Genomic DNA, 17837 nt, shown 5'->3' with positions numbered 1-17837 from the left:
GCAGAGGAGTCTGAGGAGCACCCCTGAAGACAGTCATGCATGGGGAACAGATAAGAAGGAAGAGCCAGGGTGGGGTGCAGCTCAGAAACCCAAAGGGGGTCAGTTTTGAGAAGACTATTCTATGGTGTCAGATGCTATGGAACTTGAAGACCGTGTGAGGCTCGGGCTTAGTTTCAACAGAGCAAGAGGCTGGCGTCAAGGGTTGACAAGACGGTTGAAGCAGCAGATGGGCTACCCTTTGGCTGTTTTCCAGTGCAATTCAGGAGAGAAAGGGACAGTAGCTCCAGGGAGGGACAAGGTGAGCTCTGAGCATGTTTGCAGGCCTAAGGGAAGAAGCCGAGGGAGAAGAATGGACTTCTAGATGCAAGAAACAGGAGGTGGCATAGGAATCGACATTTACTCCAGGCACTGTGCTAAATAAAAGATGCAACACATGTTGAATTTACTCATTACCACTCCTGAGGAGCTAGGTGCTTTTATTATTTTATGTCATACTTTACAACGAGAAGACTAAGCAAAGAGAAGGTGCCTATACACTCAGCCCCCTCTAAAATCTTATGTTGAAATCCTAACCCCCAATGTGATGGTATTGCTTTGGGCAGATAAAGCAGACGAATGGGGCTAATGTCCTTATAAAAAAAGTCCCCAGAGTGCTCCCTGGCCTCTTCCACCAAGTGAGGAACCCGAAGAAGATGACAGTCTATGAACCAGTGAGAGTTCTCCCCCAGATGTGGAATCTGCCAGCACTTTGACCCAGGACTTCCAGGCTCCAGAACTGTGGGAAATAAAATGTATTAAAATTTACGAGCCACCCAGTCTATGGTAGTTTGTAATAGCGGCCCAAATGGACTAAGACAGAGGTGAAATAGTTTACCCAGGTTAGCAGTAGGAGAATCTGAGATTTGAAGCCAAAAGCTCTGGCTTAAGAGTCCAAGGCTTTTACCCAAATGGCCAGTTTGCTAGAGTTTCTGGAGGTGGGAAGGGAAGGCTTTCAAGGTTTGGCTTTGGCGAGGCAGAGGAGAGCAGAGATGGAGAAAAACAGCAAGGTGGGAATGAGGAAGTTTAAGCCACATGATCTCCATCTTCTCAGGTAGGAAGAGGCCGAGAGCTGAGACTGAGGGCTGTGTGAATGGACTTGGGAGCTTGAGAAGTGTAGATGAGGTCTGCAATTCAGTGAGGATACTGGGATGAGAGGCAGCTGACACACATAGAGGATGCCAAGTAGCAGCTGAAGTCAAAGGGCACAGATTTAATGGATCCAGCAGTCCCAAGGCAGGGTCAGAAAAACGGGGCCGACAAAGGTCAAAGGAGTTGAGAGAGGGAGATTGTAGGGCACAAAGAAGGTCATGATAGTTGGCATAATAGGGAGGGACGGTATTTTCAACATTATGTCATCCATACCAACAAGTGCAAAAGTGAGGACAGGGCGAGCAGCCATGATGTGTTATAGCTGAGGTTTGCTGACCAGCCCCCGACCCAAAGACACCTAATTACAAAGGTGCCCAAAAGCACCCACCGCCCATCCCAAACTAAGTCTTCTTGGCTCATAACTCTGCTGCCCAATACCGTAGCCACTAACTACATGTTAGTGGCTAACTAACTAACTACATGTTAGTTAACTAACTGCTGAGCACTTGAAATGCAGCTAGTCTGAATTAAAATACGCTGTAAGTGTAAAGTACACTTGAATTTCAAAGACTGAATATGAAAAAAACGAATGTAAAATTTCTCTTTTTTTGGTACGGATCACATGGCGAAATGATAATATTTTGGATATATTGGGTTAAATAAAATATATTAAAATTAATTTCACCTGTTTTCTTTTTATTTTCTTTAATGTACTCCTAGAAAAGTTAAAATGTATCTCAAATTCATTTTCTTTTTTTCTTTTTTTTGAGACAGGCTCTTATTCTGTCGCTCAGGCTGCAGGGCAATGGCGCGATCCCAGCTCACTGTAATCTCTGCCTCCCAGGTTCAAGCGATTCTCCAGCCTCAGCCTCCCAAGTAGCTGGGACTACAGGCACACACCACTACGTCTGGCTAATTTTTGTATTTTTTGGTAGAGACAGGGTTTCAGCATGTTGGCCAGGCTGGTCTTGATCTCCTGACCTCAAGTGATCTGCCCACCTTGGCCTCCCAAAGTGCTGGGATTACAGGCATGAGCCACCACGCCTGAACCTTCAAATTCTATTTCTATTGTCAAGAGCTGGTCCGTATACCAAATTTGGGCTAAATGAATGTTTTAGGCTCATTTAACCAAAGGAGTTAATCTGAATAGCAACAGAACTGATAAATTTTGATTTGTTGGACATGGGAACGGAGTGCCAGGGAGTTGTGACCTGAATTAAGAAAGAGGTCCTCACTGGGGTACCAGAAGCAGATTTTTATGAGGTGCCACTGACTGGGGCAAGAAAAGGGCCAAACATCCAAAATGAGACCAAATGTCAACAAAGCCCACAAGCCTTCCAGTGATGACAAGGGCGACCCTGGACCTGCTTCCAAGCCAGGATTCTCCCCTTCAGTGTTCTAGCTCTGCACTGGGCCTTACGTTCCCCTGCTCCTGTCTGCCCCCTCCACTGACCTCAGGTGACCTCCAAGCCACCTCGCCCCACCCCGTCTTCTTCATTTGCTCCCTCCCACCAGTCTCTTTAAGACACTAAGCCCAACAACCTCAGGCATTCCAAAAAGCCTTTCCCAACCAGCCAACACTGGGGCCGATTACCCACCCCTTTGCCAACAGCTTCCCCTTTCAGGAGATCCCTGCCAACAATTAAGAAAGGAGGCAATATGATACAGCGCGACCAGTATGGCTTGTGAGCCAGGAAATCCAGATCCTAACTCAGCTTTGTGCAATTTATACTGTGTGAGCTTAAGGCGTATCACAACTTCTCTGGGCCTCAGCTGCTTATCTGCTACCTACTAATACTGGCCTAAGTCTACAGACTTGCCAGAGGGTTCAATGAGATAATGGGAGTACAAGAGTTTTGCTAAAGAAGTGATACCCAAATGAAAGGGAATATTGTAATCTAGAGAGGGAAGTAGGAGAAGAGATGTGAAAAAGGAAAAGGAGGGTGCAGGAAGGAGGTGTCACTTGCAAAGACAAGGTGTGAATCCCCTCCGCTGTGCTAACAGGGGCTGACCTTTGCTACGGCAGGAGGGCACCCCCACCTCCCCAAGAGCCAGCACAGGCCAAAGCCTTCCTATCAGACAACACCACATACCTGGCTTCAGGAATTTTCCTGCAGCTGAATAAATAAAAGTGATTCCAGGGAAAATGTCCTAAACAAAACCTGAATGCAGCTGTTAAGGAACTGCTTGAGATTTTTTTTTCTTTTTTGAGACGGAGTCCCGCTTTGTCATCCAGGCTGAAGTGAAATGGCATGATCTCGGCTCACTGCAACCTCTGCCTCCCGGGTTCAAGCAATTCTCCTGCTTCAGCCTCCCAAGTAGCTGGGATTACAGGCACCCGCCACCACGCCCGGCTAATTTTTTTTTGTATTTTTAGTAGAGACAGGGTTTTGCCATGTCGGCCAGGCTGGTCTTGAACTCCTGACTTAAGGTGGTCCACCTGCCTCAGCCTCCCAAAGTGCTCGGCGTACAGGTGTGAGCCACCGTGCCCGGCCCTGCTTGAGATTTTAATGTTACACAGCATTGAAAGGAGTATTTTAAGCTCCATTGTGAAAGTTACAACTCATCCAAGGTTCACTGGCCCTCTGAACCCTCCTGCAATGTGGTGAAGGAAGGAAAATGCGCAATCCAAAGAATGGAAGATGTTAAGCAGGGGTTGATTTCTCTCGACGCTGCAATGGGCTCTGATAACCCAGTACCCGAAAAGCTGCTTTGGACACATTCACATTTTATTCAACCCTCAGCAGAACCTTTGAAGGAAAGAATTATTATCTCCACTTAATAGAATTGGCAGTTGAGGTTTGGAGGGGCCCAGTGGGGATTCAGGACTAGCTCTTTCTATCTGATAGTGTTTCCCATTACAGACTCTCTCTCTCTCTTTTTTTAAGACAAGGTCCCGTTCTGCAGCCCAGGCTGGAGTTGCAGTGGTGCCATCATGGCTCACTGTGGCCTCAAACTCCTGGCCTCAAGCAATCCTTCTGGCTCAGCCTCCTAAGTAGCTGGGACTACAGGCATGTGCCACCATGCCTGGCTAATTTTTATTTTAATGTTTTGTAGAGACAGGGGTTTCACTATGTTGCCCAGGCTGGTTTCAAACTGCTGGCCTCAAGCGATCCTCCTGCCTCAGCCTCTGAAAGCACTGGGATTACAGGAGTCAAGTCACTGCACCCAGACCACAGATTTTCTTTACTCAGACCCAGACATGATATAATGACTTGCAATATGTTCAAGATGGAGTATGAGGGGAAAAAACAGCAGGACAATTGGTAAGCTCCATATTTATTTTAAAAACTTTCTATCCAAATATATCTGGATATGTATCTAGCTCTACGTAAGAATATGTAGTTATATATCATATATATATATATATATATAGTGCCAAACTAGATCAATTTCCTCCAAACTGGTCCATATGCTCTAACCACCAGTTCTTGACAGTTTATAGTTTTTGCCTTTATCTGCTTCCATATTATTTTATTTTTATTATCATTATTTTTTAGACAGGGTCTCTATCCCTGTTGCCCAGGCAGAGGTGCAGTGGCATGATCATAGCTCATTGCCTCTATATATTTCTCAATGTTTGCTGCTAACTAGTATGATATTTATAATGATTTTTAATAAAAAATTTCCCAATAGTGTTCACAGAGCCTTTCAAATTGTAAAGGCCACCCCCTCCAATATACACATCATTTGGAGGAATAGTAATATAATATAATATAACATAATAATACTTCCTTTTCCTTTCCTCCTTTTCCAAATTATTCCTAAAAATTCTCTTTCTATTAGTTTCCGTACCAATTAAACACATGAACACATACACACATTTCACCCTGTCCTTTTTTTAAGTTTAAAAGGTTAATAAAGTAAGGTAGTAAACATCTTACAGTGCAATAAATATTTGCCAAGGATGGGTGTTTTGGTGTCATCCCCAGTAGAGATGCCAGACACCGTAGCTGAGAGCAAACGGGCCCACCCGTCATTCCATCCTTCCAGATGTCCTGGCCTCACCTTCACTTCCTCCAGGTTCCTTCCCAGGCCATCATGCAGGAAGCATCCCATTTGCCCCACCTAACTGCTTCTCGACCCACAATCAAAATTTTCCTGAGGAGCAGGGCACGGTGGCTCACACCTGTAATCTCAGCACTTTGGGAGGCTGAGACAGGTAGATCACAAGGTCAGGAGTTCCAGACCAACCAGCCTGGCCAACATGGTGAAACCCTGTCCCACCAAAAATACAAAAATTAGCCAGACATCGTGGTGCACACCTGCAGTCCCAGCTACTTGGGAGGGAGGCTGAGGTAGGAGAATGGCTTGAATCCGAGAGGCAGGGGTTGCAGTGAGCTGAGATCACAGCACTGCACTCCAGCCTGGGTGACAAAAAGAGACTCTGCAAAAAAAAAAAAAAAAAAAAAAAAAAATTCCTGATGAGTAGTTAAAATTCATTTCCTAATCTGATAAAGGGACTATAATGTGAATAGTTTAGAATTTCCTTTCTCCTCCCCTGTAACGCATTAACATTCTGAGAACATTGTAATAACTCCACAGTAAGCTTATGGCAGAGATTTTGGACAAGCCAATTGGCTGTGGGACCTCAGCCATCACCTGAAGGTCCACTGCTTACCTTCCAGCCAGGTGTGGCCGTGGTGGGAATGACTCAAGGCTAGTGTTGCCAGACCTGATTTTTTTTTTCAAAAGAAGCTAGACATGTGGATTTATGTAAAATCTGATTTTTAAATGTTGACTGAATTCTTCTTTTTTAAAAAATGCTATGCAGGTCAAACAAAACCCAAATGCAAGCCAAATGTCACCCATGTGCCTGCCAGCTAGACCCTGAAGGCCATCTCAGCATACCTCTCTAGCCTCATCTCCAATTCCTCTGCCCCTCACAAATGCCACTCACACCCCACCGCCTGCCTTAACGCCCCTGTGCCTTTGCTCACCACGTACCTACCCTGTAGGATGCCCTTTTTTGTCTTCTCTATCAGACTGGCAGGTGGCAGGTTGCAGCTTGGCCTCTGCGCCCCAGCAACCAGCATTCACCTCTGCCTGCCCTTTGCTCCTGGTCTCTAGCGCCCCAGGGAAAAGTGTTTTCTGCATGATTCAGGCTCTGCTTTGGAAGGATAACTACAGTTATGATGGATGACGGTGGGGACCCGCCCTCCCCAGGGGCTAACAGGAAAGCCAGCTGGAGAGGCTCACACAGGCGCCTGCATGGAGAGGGGCCTGATGACACTCCTATTGCCCAGGGGCGCTGCCTGGCCAGAAAATGCACTTTCTGCAGTCAGGACAAAGGCAGGGGTGGGAGGATCCTCTAGAGAGCCCTGAAGTGAGGCTGTGCTGGTTGCTAGAAAACTCCTGAGCAGCTGCACCCCCCGCCCCTCCTCACTCACCAGCCAGAAGCCTGGGCCAGGAGCTCCTGCTCCTGGTCTCTCTCCTGATCCAGCCTGGAGAGAACTATGCTGGTCTCAGGAGGAATCACAGGGAATCTAGCCAGGCTGATGTTCTCAAAAGCCCAGCCGCCCTCTCAAAGGAGCAGTTTCCAGCACCCACTAACACTCACCCCAAGAACGGAGGGTTAAGGAAAACTCTGGTTTCCTCCTACCACCACCACAACCACCACTACCAAAGTCAAGCCCGGGAGGGAGCACCGAGGGCACCTCTCCCCAGGGAGCTCAGCACCTCAGGTAACTTGTCTAGAAGGCAATGACCTGGGAAAAAGGTCACAGGGCCCAACCCCTCCCAGAGCAAAGCAGATTCCTAAGTCCCCTCCCACCCAGACTTGGAATCTAAGCAGCTGGGGTGGAGGAGCAGGGGCCCCTGACTTCCAATTCTCCTGCATCTTTTTCCTCCATCTCCTCCCTTAGGGACCCTCCCAGAACCTCCCTTGGGGCTCCCAGGGGCTTTCAATCCTCCCCTCCAGGATAACACGAAGAATACCAGGTGTTCAGCCTGTCTGGGCTGCTGTCACAAACTACCACAGAGTGGGTGGCTTCCCAACAACAGATGTGTATGTGTCTCACCATTCTGGAGGCTGGGAGAACACCATCAGTGTGCCAGCATGGCTGGGTTCTAAGGGGGGGTCCCTCTTCCAGCTTGCAGACTGCTGGCATCTGGAGTGTCCTCATGTGCAGAAGGGTTGACAGAGCTCTCTCTTATAAGGGCACTATCCCATTTGTGAAGGCTCTACCTTAATGACCTAAATTACCTCCCGAAGATTCCATGTCCTAATACCATCACATTGGGGATTAGGACATCAACATACGAATTCTGGGAGGACACCAGCTTTCAGACCACAGCACCAGGCTCTCATTGAGAGCCCAGGGCCGGCCTGGCAGCATCCACAGGCACTTTAGCTCAGTAAATCCTTGACACGCCAGTGAGGTAGGATCTTTTAACCTATTTTAAAGGCAAGAAAGTTAACTTCAAACTCACTTTATAATTAGAAAGGAAAAAGAAATGCTCAACTGAAAGAAGACTACATTACTTAATTTTTTTAAAAAGTTAATAATAATAATAATAACTAATAAGAACCAGGACTTCAGCTAGGGAATCTCAGGGGGAAAAAAAAGCTAATTTTATTAACTAGTTATTATGTGCCAAGGGCTTTAAGCGCACTATCTCATTTCATCCTTGGGTAACCCTATAATACAATCTTTTTTGTTCCCATTTTACAGATAGGAAGCTGAGGATAGGGCAGCGATGTGACTTAGCCAAGGCCCAGGGAATTCCACTCTTCCACAGACCGCACTGCGATGGGCTAACAGGTTCTCCTTCCAATTAACACATCTGCATTTTAACAAGAGCTGCCTGGAGAAGACAAAGTAGTCCAAAGCAATGGCTCAAAAGCCGGGAATTTCTCTGCCAGTAGGCAGAGCTTTCAAGGCAGGAGCCTTTTGGCACCACCAGGCATCACCCGAAGGCGGCCACCCAAGGGCCTGGCTGACACAGGGCTCCATTCAGCAGTCAGCAAAGCCAAGGCACATGGGGGTAGAATGAAGGAGAAGAGGATTAGGTCAGGGAAGGCCAGGGCCAGGGAAGGCCAGCCCCATGGCAGGCACAAGAGCAAGGCAAGCAAGCACCTGAAGAAGAATGTGCTCCTCCCCTGTCCCCTTGCCCCAAATATCAGCCACTTAACAATATGGAATCATGAGTTCCAGGGTAGGGTAGCAAACTGGAGCAAAAGTCCTCGTTCAGCTCAGTCACTCAATCCCCTTGCAATCCAGGGCCTGCCACCTGCTCTCGCTGGTTTGCTCCTCAGTTGTAAGACAAGGGGGACGATCTAGGTAAGCGGTAAGGTTTCTTCCATCTTCAACTAATGCAAATCTGCATAGGAGCCTAGTGCATCTGGCACTTGGAGCAGCAGCATTAATAGCCAAGGTGGGAGGCAGGGAGGACTGGAGAAGGAGGGAGAAAGCAGCAGGGGCCGGAAAAAGCAGCAGGGGCCAAAGAAAGGTGAGAGACAAGCTCTAGGTGACGGAGCCCAGAATAGGGGTCTGGGGGATTGGGGTGCCAGGAATGGGCAAAGGGTCCCTGAAACGGGGAATGAAGGAAACAATTAATTTGCTTTTATCAAGGTTCTACTGAGAAGGACTCCATGACAGATGCGGCACTGGGCACTGGGAAGGAGAGAGGGAGCTTCTATCCAGAGGGACAGCCACACACAGCAACAGCAGTGAGCTTTTCACAAGGCCAGAGCCAGGTACTAAGATGAATAGTGCCTGCTGCTCACGTTGGAGAGAAATCAGGGAAGTCTTCCTACAGGAGCTCACCTGAGAAGATGGGGGCGATTTCACCCAGTCTAAATCTAGTTCCTCCCACCCAAATGGAAAGAAGTATCCAAAATGGTGCTGAAGCACTAGCGGGAGAATAGGTAAATTTAGGGAAGCATCATTATCTCCATGTCACAAATATGAAAACTGAGGTTCAGCATGGTCACAGCCAGGTAGCAGAGCTGGCATTAGAACCCATTCTGCCTGACTCCACAGCTTTTGCTCGTAATTTCTATTCTGTCATCACTCCTGCAGACTGTGTGCCTGTGAGTGGGTTAAGGGTGGGAGGGGAAGGGAAGTGGCATGAGAATAGGCAAAGGCCAGAGAGATGGATTGGGGAAGATGAGGATGGATAGCAGGCACTTTCCTACCAAAACAATATGGCAGCCAGAGCTTTCCCAAACACACTCTTCCCGGTTGCCGGTAGTAGGTTTCAAGAACAAGTTTCTAGAATCAGGCAGATCCAGGCTGAGCTCCTGGCTCCACCACTTGATATCTTAGGTACCTTAGAGCAAGTGTTTAACCTCTTAGAGCTTCACTTTGCTCACCAATACAACGGGAATGGTAACAGTCATAGCTTATTGAGTAGTGGGTAAAGATGAAACAACTGCTATATTCGAAGGTCTTGGCACGGTGTCTGGCACAAGTTCAATAAAAGGTAGCAAAAAAACACAACTACTACTCTAATAAATATTGCTCCAGTAGACTCTCCTGTTTCCTGGCTTCCTCCTCAAAATCAACATGGGGCCAGTCCTCCACATCCTCCCTTCTCCTCCTTTGCATACCCTCCATTTCAGAACCCACTTCAAAGCTACTTCTTCACCGGCTTCATCTCCTTCCCAGGATTCTAGTTTGCACTGGATCAAGGGATTCAACAAACTCCTTAACCTCCCAGGATCGTCATTGTGAGCTAGGTGGTTGTTCCAGTAGATTGCTTTGCATGGGATTAACCAAGCAGTCAGCTCAGGGGCTGGTGGGTTTGTGGGCTGATAGAATTACCTGACGAGTCACCCGTGTGTGCCTGCAATTTGTAAATTGACCACTAGATAACATCAAAGCCTTCTACCCAAACCACAAATTCTGTGATTTTGCAAATTTGCCAACAATTAAATAAAATTTACTACTGCTTAACAATGTCTTCCACTAATTAGACAGTGATAGATGAGTATATAAAAAGTCAGGGTGAGGGAGGGTAGGAAATTGGGGATAAAGCTTACTGACTTCCTGTTAGGGGGTCTTAACCTTTTTTATGCCTTCATCCCTTTGGCAGACTGGTGAAGCCTATGGACTCTTTCTCAGAACATCTAAAAATGCATAAAATAAAATGCATAGCTTGACTACAAAGAAAACCAATAATATTGAAATATAATTATTAAAATTTTTAAAATTGTGTAATGTCATATATTCTTCTTTATTAATGCATTAAATAATAAGCTCTGGCAGCGGGTATAGTAACTACTATAAATACAAAGCCATCAGGGACATAAATAATATTTCAAGGTATCTGTAGCAGCTAAAATGTAAATGAAAATATCTGTAATTTCTGTTGGTGACAATGTCACAAGGACTGCAAATACACTGGATTGTTGCCTACATTCATAATACAAGAAAATCCTAAATAAAGATGCTCTTTTGTTTCCCTACCCAAGTTTACAGACTCCTCTGAATTCTATACATGAACCCCTTGGGGCTCTTGACCCTAAGTTAAGAAACTCTGTTATATCCTTTATGGCTCAGTAAGTATTTGTACTGGGCATATTTCTGAGTTCCAGCTCACCCTTATCTCCTTCTTGAAGAATCTCCACCTACACCCTTTCTGCCTCAAAAGTTCTTCACATAGGACTCTCTTCTGCCCATCCCTCTAGTCCAACTGGCCCGGGAGGACCCCTGCCTCAATGGCATCCCATGCCCTGGTTGCCTGGCACCTGCCAAGACACAGCCTGGAGAGAAAGCCTCACTTCCAGAGAACCAGCTCAGACATAAGGATGCTCTCTGGAACTTGAAGCCAGCAAAAAAGAGAGCTTCATGCAATCATAGGGCAAGGGGTGGGTTGGCAGATGCTGTGTTAATCCACAGCACTTACAGTGTAGGCCAGTGGCCAGTTGTACTGGTGGAATGACCTTGAACTCAAAATCCTCTCCACGGCATCAACTGCCTCAAGAATGCTTGGCCTCCTTCCAGACCTGTGCTTAGACATCAATACAGTGTTCCCCGCAAACCCCTGTTATCTGCACCTTCGCTTTCTGAAGTTTCAGTTACCTATGGTTAGTCAAGGTCCAAAAATATTAAGATATTTTGAGAGAGAGAGAGAGAGAGAGAGAAAGATCATATTCACATAGTTTTTATTACAGTATTATTGTTATAATTATTGTCTTTTGTTATTGTTGTTAATCTCTTACTTTGCTAATTTATAAATTAAACTTTATCATAGGTATGTACGCATAGGAAAAATCATAGTATATGTAGGATTCAGTACTATCCATGGTTTTAGGCATCCACGGAGGGTCCTGGAACGTATCTCCCATGGGGAAAAGGGTACTACTGTACTGCATTATATGGCTTCTCACTCTCTTCCTATAACCACAACTCAAGGGAGTCTCTGTCCAGGTCAGCACCATTTTATTAATATAGACGAAGAAGCTGAAGTTTAGTAAACTTGAATAATTTTCTCAGGCTCACAGGGATAATAAACGGTGAAGCCATTTTCCCTTTCTTTCCCTCTCATTCCCAAACACCCTATTATGGAGGGACAGGTGGGTAACGCCTTTTATTATTATTTTTTATTTCAAATCACACAAATGATCCATGAAAATAATCTCTTAAAAATTCAAACATTACACTGCATGTTCTCATTCATAAGTAGGAGTTGAACAATGAGAACACATGGACTCGGGGAGGGGAACATCACACACCAGGGCCTGCTGGGGGGTGAGGAGCAAGGGGAGGGAGAGCATTAGGACAAATACCTGATGCATGTGGGGCTTAAAACCTAGATGATGGGTTGGTAGGTGCAGCAAATCACCATGGCACATGTATATCTACATAACAAACCTGCATATTCTACACTTGTATCCCCGAACTAAGAGTAAAATAAAAATTTTTTTTTAATTTAAACAATGATAAAATGCCCTCCCCATTCATACTCAATGTCGTACCTAATAACTGTAGACCCTGACCACACTATTATATTCAGCCACTACCGAACTTGCCAGTCTGTCTTTTTGTTTCATTTTGTTTTGATTTGTTTTGTTTTTGAGACGAAGTCTTGCTCTTGCTGCCCAGGCTGGAGTGCAGTGGCACGATCTGGGCTCACTGCAACCTCCGCCTCCCGGGTTCAAGCGATTCTCCTGCCTCAGCCTCCCAAGTAGCTGGGATTACAGACGCCCACCACCACGCCCAGCTAATTTTTGCATTTTTAGTAGAGATGGGGTTTCACCATGTTGGCCAGGCTGGTCTTGAACTCCAGACCTCAGACCATCGGCCCGCCTCGGCCTCCCAAAGTGCTGGGATTACAGGTTTGAGCCACTGCGGCCAGCCTCCATTCTGTCTTTTAAACCTTTCCCCAGGAGTAGGATGGCTACGTTTTCCAAGGCAGAAGGGAGAGCAGGGTGGGAATCGCTGATGAACTGAGCGCAGCGCCTGAAAACACTCAGCCCTGCTGCCTGGTGCCCTGTTAGGAACATCCAAACCGATGGCACCGAGAGCTGGCGTCTCTCGCCTGCTGGGCAGAAACCGGGCTGTGGAGGGGACTCAGCACCAAAGGCTGCTCTTTTATCCTTGTGTGGAGCAAATTCTCCCGATGCTGTATTTCTCTCCCCCCTTGTCACTTGACGTCAGAGCCACAAATTAGAAATACATACCAAAGGAAACTCTGCAGACACAAAGGATCCTTCCACACAAAGGGGAAAAAGCCACAACCACAATAAAAAAAAAAAAACAAAAAAACTATCCAACCAACAAGTTTTATTTACTTTTGGGGAAAAAATGAAGAGAGTGATGGAGCTGGGATTTGTGTTTTCTCCCACAATGCCTGTGTCTCCAGAAAGCTATTTGAGGGGGCAGAGCCCAGGGCCTGGGCAAGACAGTGAGGCGATCCTTTGAAAACAGGGCTTCTTTCTCTTGGAGAAGGAACGCTTGGCCAGCTTCTTCAGATGCCACCAATCTATAACTGCCCATGTATCACATTCACCATCTACGTACTTTAAATCTTGGCGCAGCATTTATTTTATCCTGGAAACTGTGACAGCCCTATTTTTAGCTGGAGGACCCCTTTTCTCTCCTTTAATCCTACTTTGAAATATTATCTGTGTAGACTGGAGGCTGTTCACAGAAAGGCCCATTAGAAGCCTCTTAGTCCGAACTTGGTCTGGGAGATTGGCGTGCTGAGGCACAGAGAGGTTAGGGACCAGCTGTAAATCACACAGCTGCTTAGTGGTGAATCTAGGCTCCAATCCCAGAATACACTGACCTCCAAACCCATGCCTCTCCCCACCAACTCTACTACAGGGTAGCACAAAGTGGTTAGCCATCTGATCTCCAAAGACAGAGGGCTCTGTGAAATTCCAGTTTTATGGTCATTTAATACGGACCATGACCCTGGGCAAGTCACTTAACCTCTCTGAGCCTCGATTTCCTTACCTATACATTGGGGATTATGGCAGTAACTAACTCTAGGATTAGGGTGAGACTTGACTATGCCAGGGATCGACACACATGTACATTATGATATTGTACTGCTCCTGTTTCACACACAATCGAGTGGATCTGTGATAACTGTATCCACGCCACCATCCAGAAATTGGCAAGAAAGGATTGTTCTCAAACCCATTGTGCAGATAGGAAAATTGAGTCCCCCCCAGAGTTGACATAACTTGCACAACATCAGAGTTTTAAAAGTAAGTAGATAGGTGGAGGCTGTAGTGAGCCATGTTCATGACACTGCACTCCAGCCTGGGTAACAGAGTGAGATCCTTTCTCAAAAATAAATAAAGTAAGCATATTCTCAGCACTAAGAAGTCCTACATATCCTCCCCACCATACCTACAGAAGTACAGGTTGAACTAGGAGTAAAAGTTGCCTCTTCCCTTCCCCCTGCAGAGCAGAGCCAGAAGTGCACAAGTGCACAAACACATACTCCATGGCCCTTTCCTGTAACCTGGAATCAGCACGGGTCCTGGCACAGAGCAGAGGCTCAATGCAGTTTCAAAGAATGGGTGAATTACTGAATAAATGAAAATCCCAATCTGCTAAGAATGGAATAGCCTGAAGCAGGTGTCTTGTTGCAGAAAGCAGGGGCCAGGCAGGCAAGAGCTCTGGTAGCAGCAAGCAAGAACCCCGTTCTCTCCTTAGCACGTTCTGCAGGAAGAAACCTTTGACAAGGTCAATAGCTGGGCCTCTGATCTCAATGGTCCATCAAGGGCGTCTCCCAGTCTGGCCCACATGGCCCAATCCAGGACCCAGGAGGTAACTGTGAAGCACGCGTGACCCTCCTCCAGCTAAAACAGATGTAATAACATCGCAGGCAAGGGGTGGCGAACAGGCCAGGGAGAGGGCCCATCTGTCTTCCTAATTGTCAACTCTGCCCATAATAAGATTTTTCTCCCTGTCACACCTTAGGCTGCTACTGAACTGAAGCAAAACCAAGATATCCATCTTCCAGCCATGATCAGTGGCCTTCATAAAGTACCAGGGACGAAAAGAGGTTGTTGGCTAAGAGAAGCAGAGAGAGCTGGAAGGAGCTTTAAACTGCAAGTCAGGAGCTTGGGAATCCCTACTCATAGCCAGCTGTGGGTACTTAGGCAGTCACCGCACCTTACTGAGCATCCATTTTCTGTAAAATTGAAGTCCAAAGTTTTGGAAATGGGTTAATGGAGCAGGGAGCTGTGAATCATGTAATATTGTATGCAAGATATTTTAGGTTTTATGCAGTTGGAGGAGAGTATCCATAATTTTCATCAGAATCTCAAAGATGTATACAATAACCACCATCCCCTCCCCACATAAAAAAAAGTTAAGAAATACTGGACAGTTTCCATCCAACAAGTATTTTTTGAACACCTTCTATGTGCCCTGCTCTGTGCTAGATACTTGGAGAGTCCTGCTTTTAAGATGCTCAGTGTAGCTGATGTTTGCTGTGACAGAAGCATGTCCAGGGAACTTTAGGAACAAAGAGAAGGCAGCATTTGCCTCTATCTTGTCAGGAAGGGCCTTCTACAGAGGAAAAAACCTTACGTTTAATGCTGAAGTTAAAAGCTAAGAGTGCATTCACTGGGTGGACAAGAAGAATATTTTAGACTAAGAGAAGTAGTATGTGCAAAGGCAATGCGTGGCCCAGGAACCACCTGAAGCATAGTTGTGCTGAACATATTGAGGGTGCTCATAGCAAGGGGCTGGGGAAGTGTTAGAGCCAGAAATGAGGCTGGGAAGGTAGGTAGGGCCCAGACGAGGAAATGCCGCGTATGCCACCCTAAGGAATTTTACACTGTCGGCAAGTTCTTTCTAGTTTTAAAAATCTAGGATGAGCCACCACTCCCAGCACAAATCTCCCTAAATGTTGGGCAGAGGCTTTGGTTCACTGTGAGCTGAATGGACACTAGGGAATGAACCGCTGCTCTTGGCACCACGAGTGGCATGGGCTGTCTGACCAAGGTGCACACATTGAGGCAGTGAGTCCAGCAAGCTGCTGTTGGTCTCTCTCTCTCCTTCTCCCCACACTGTGATCTAGCCAGGGGGCTTCCAACTGCTCATTATTACAGTTGAGAAAGGAAGGCACTCAATGGGATGCACAACTAAGGGACTGCCCATTTGGGCTCCTGGTAGTAACTCAGCCAAGGAAAGCTTTCAGTTCCTCTAACCCACTCTGCTACTCACCTGAGGCTGTCTCACATGCGGCTCCTTATGCCTAGAAGGCTCATTCCACTCTCTCCTGTCATTCTGCAGACTGACCGACTACTGGACTTATCAGGTTCTCAGGGTATCTTGTCTTTTCAAAGAACTCAGCACTGGAGAATTCTCTATTTATGTGAGTGATTTGATTCCTGTTGGTGTTGGCCACTGGAATGCAAGCTCCATGAGGCCAGAAAGTGCCAGTTTTGTTCACTTCTGTACCTCATTACGTTGACCAGTGCCTGGCACAGAGCATTTGTTGATTGAATCAGTCTGGTCTGATTCCCCAGCCATTCCCCAAAACTCACTTTCCCCAGGTCACGTTATGGTCCAGTGAGGTGGGAAGGCTGGGTTTGAAAAGGCAATATTAGAACAGACTGTGCCTCTATTTCCAGTGTAGCTTTCCTGTGTCACATTTTGAGAAGCTCTAAGCAACCTGGGCTTGATTTACCTCGGAAGGTCCTTGGGAATCGTGTTTAACTCAAGATGCTTTCTCCCCAGGCCTCAGCCGGGTCACTGGCTGCATCTGATCCTCCTCTGGCCCTATTTGGTGGATAGGACTTTGCCCAGGCCTCAGGGGGTCCTCCTTCCTCTCCTGGAATCTCCTCCTCCCTCTCCTGGAAAATACTCCCTCTTTGCCCTAAAGGCTTGCACCCCAGGGCGCTTAGGAACTAAGACTTGCATCGGGCAGCCCCGAAGGATGCCCAGGGCAAGAGTTAGGTTCAGACCCAGCTTGGCGGCCATGGGCTGGACTTTTCAACTCCCAGTTCTGGCCAGTCTGCTGGGACAAAGTACCCAGAGTCACCTTACCGGAGAGGCAGAAGGGAAAGGAGGAGCTCACAGGAGGCATGCCAGCTGGGCAAAGCGCCCTCGGTGGCGTCTAGAGCACTCGGAGCTGCCCCACTGCCTCCACCCAAGGTCGCGGCCCAAAGGGAGCCCTCGAAAGTTCAGCCAGAGGCCGAGGAGTGCCAGGGTTGGCACTACGGGGATAGTTTTGCGACAGGAGAGGGACTAAGAGCTCGATTCCAGGTAGTAGTGGGAACCCGAGGCAAGCGCCCAGTCCCGCAGGCTGCATCCCCGACCGCAGCGCCCAGCTCGGAAAAGCTGGGCGGGGGCTGCACTACCTGAGCCGCAAGGACAGCACGGCCTCCCCCTACTCATCAGTGTTCTCCATCCCTAGAATCCGGGCGCGGAGAGCCAATCCGGGCTGGAAAGGGAGCGGCGTCCACCCTTGGGCAGCCCAAGCAGCCCCCCTCCTTTTCTGTCGCAGACCCCAGGCTGGGAGGCGGGGGCGCCAGGTCGGCCCAAGCTGCTGCAGCCACTGCCTTAAAGGCAGCGGAGGACGCGGCGCTGGGGAGGGGGCGAGGCGGGTGGCGGAGGTGAGAGGAGAGTGGTCGAGCGCGGGGGCCAACACCCGGGTCGCGCAGGGCGGGTGTTGGACACCCGGGGGCACTGCCGGGGACTGGGGTCGCAGAGTCCCTTACCTTGGCGAGCTGCGGAAGTCGTGCGCGAGGCGGCCCGCGATGCACCCGGCCGGGGCAGCTAGGCGCACACCCCGGCTTCGGGGCGCACGCAGCCTCCGGGTGCACAGTCCGCGTCCCAGGCGCGCACCCCGGGGCTGGCGCACCCTGGTCGTCCGCGGCGCGCACACCCTCCAGGCGCCCTCTGGCCGGCGGGCTCGGCCCTGGCCCCGGCGCACCCCTGTGGGCACACCCACCGCGGCGGATGCGGGACTGGCCAGGCGCCGCCAGTTGCGGCTTCGCCCCGCGTCGCCAGCTGCCAACAGCGCCCGAGTCCCCGCCTTCGCTAGGGGAGAAAAAAAAGACTCCTGACGCGGCGCAGGCTTTGGTGTGTAGGAAGGGGCAGAATTGTGAAACCGAGGGGAGGGTCTTAGGCTCGATAAACTCAAAAGCCCTTGATAAACATGAGCTTAAAAGAAAAACTTTTTGAAAAGAGACCAAAAACTCCTAACCTGTTCATAGTGCTTTTCAGATTCCCAAAGTGCTTTCGTATGCGTTTATCTCGGTTCATTTAGACATTTCCATCCTCTTTTGA

The 17837-nt window shown here is 48.0% G+C and overlaps 1 protein-coding gene across 2 annotated transcripts in view; it reads right to left on the bottom strand.

Annotated features, from left to right (window-relative positions):
- The window catches only part of LOC105495171 (KN motif and ankyrin repeat domains 4), a 90432-nt gene extending 72805 nt beyond the window's left edge, over positions 1-17627 (bottom strand). Inside the window, exon 1 of one of the 2 annotated variants that reach the window (XM_011764440.3) lies at positions 17267-17627. The gene's annotated coding sequence lies outside the window, so the exon portion shown is untranslated. The remainder of the gene's footprint in view (positions 1-17266) is intronic. The other variant, XM_024797038.2, reaches the window with a different exon arrangement.
- Between the last annotated feature and the right edge of the window lie 210 nt (positions 17628-17837).

Source organism: Macaca nemestrina, chromosome 1 (genome assembly GCF_043159975.1).
Source record: "Macaca nemestrina isolate mMacNem1 chromosome 1, mMacNem.hap1, whole genome shotgun sequence".
NCBI lineage: Eukaryota > Metazoa > Chordata > Mammalia > Primates > Cercopithecidae > Macaca > Macaca nemestrina.
The sequence above is the reverse complement of the archived record's forward strand: the minus strand, read 5'-3'. Positions and strand labels throughout refer to the sequence as shown.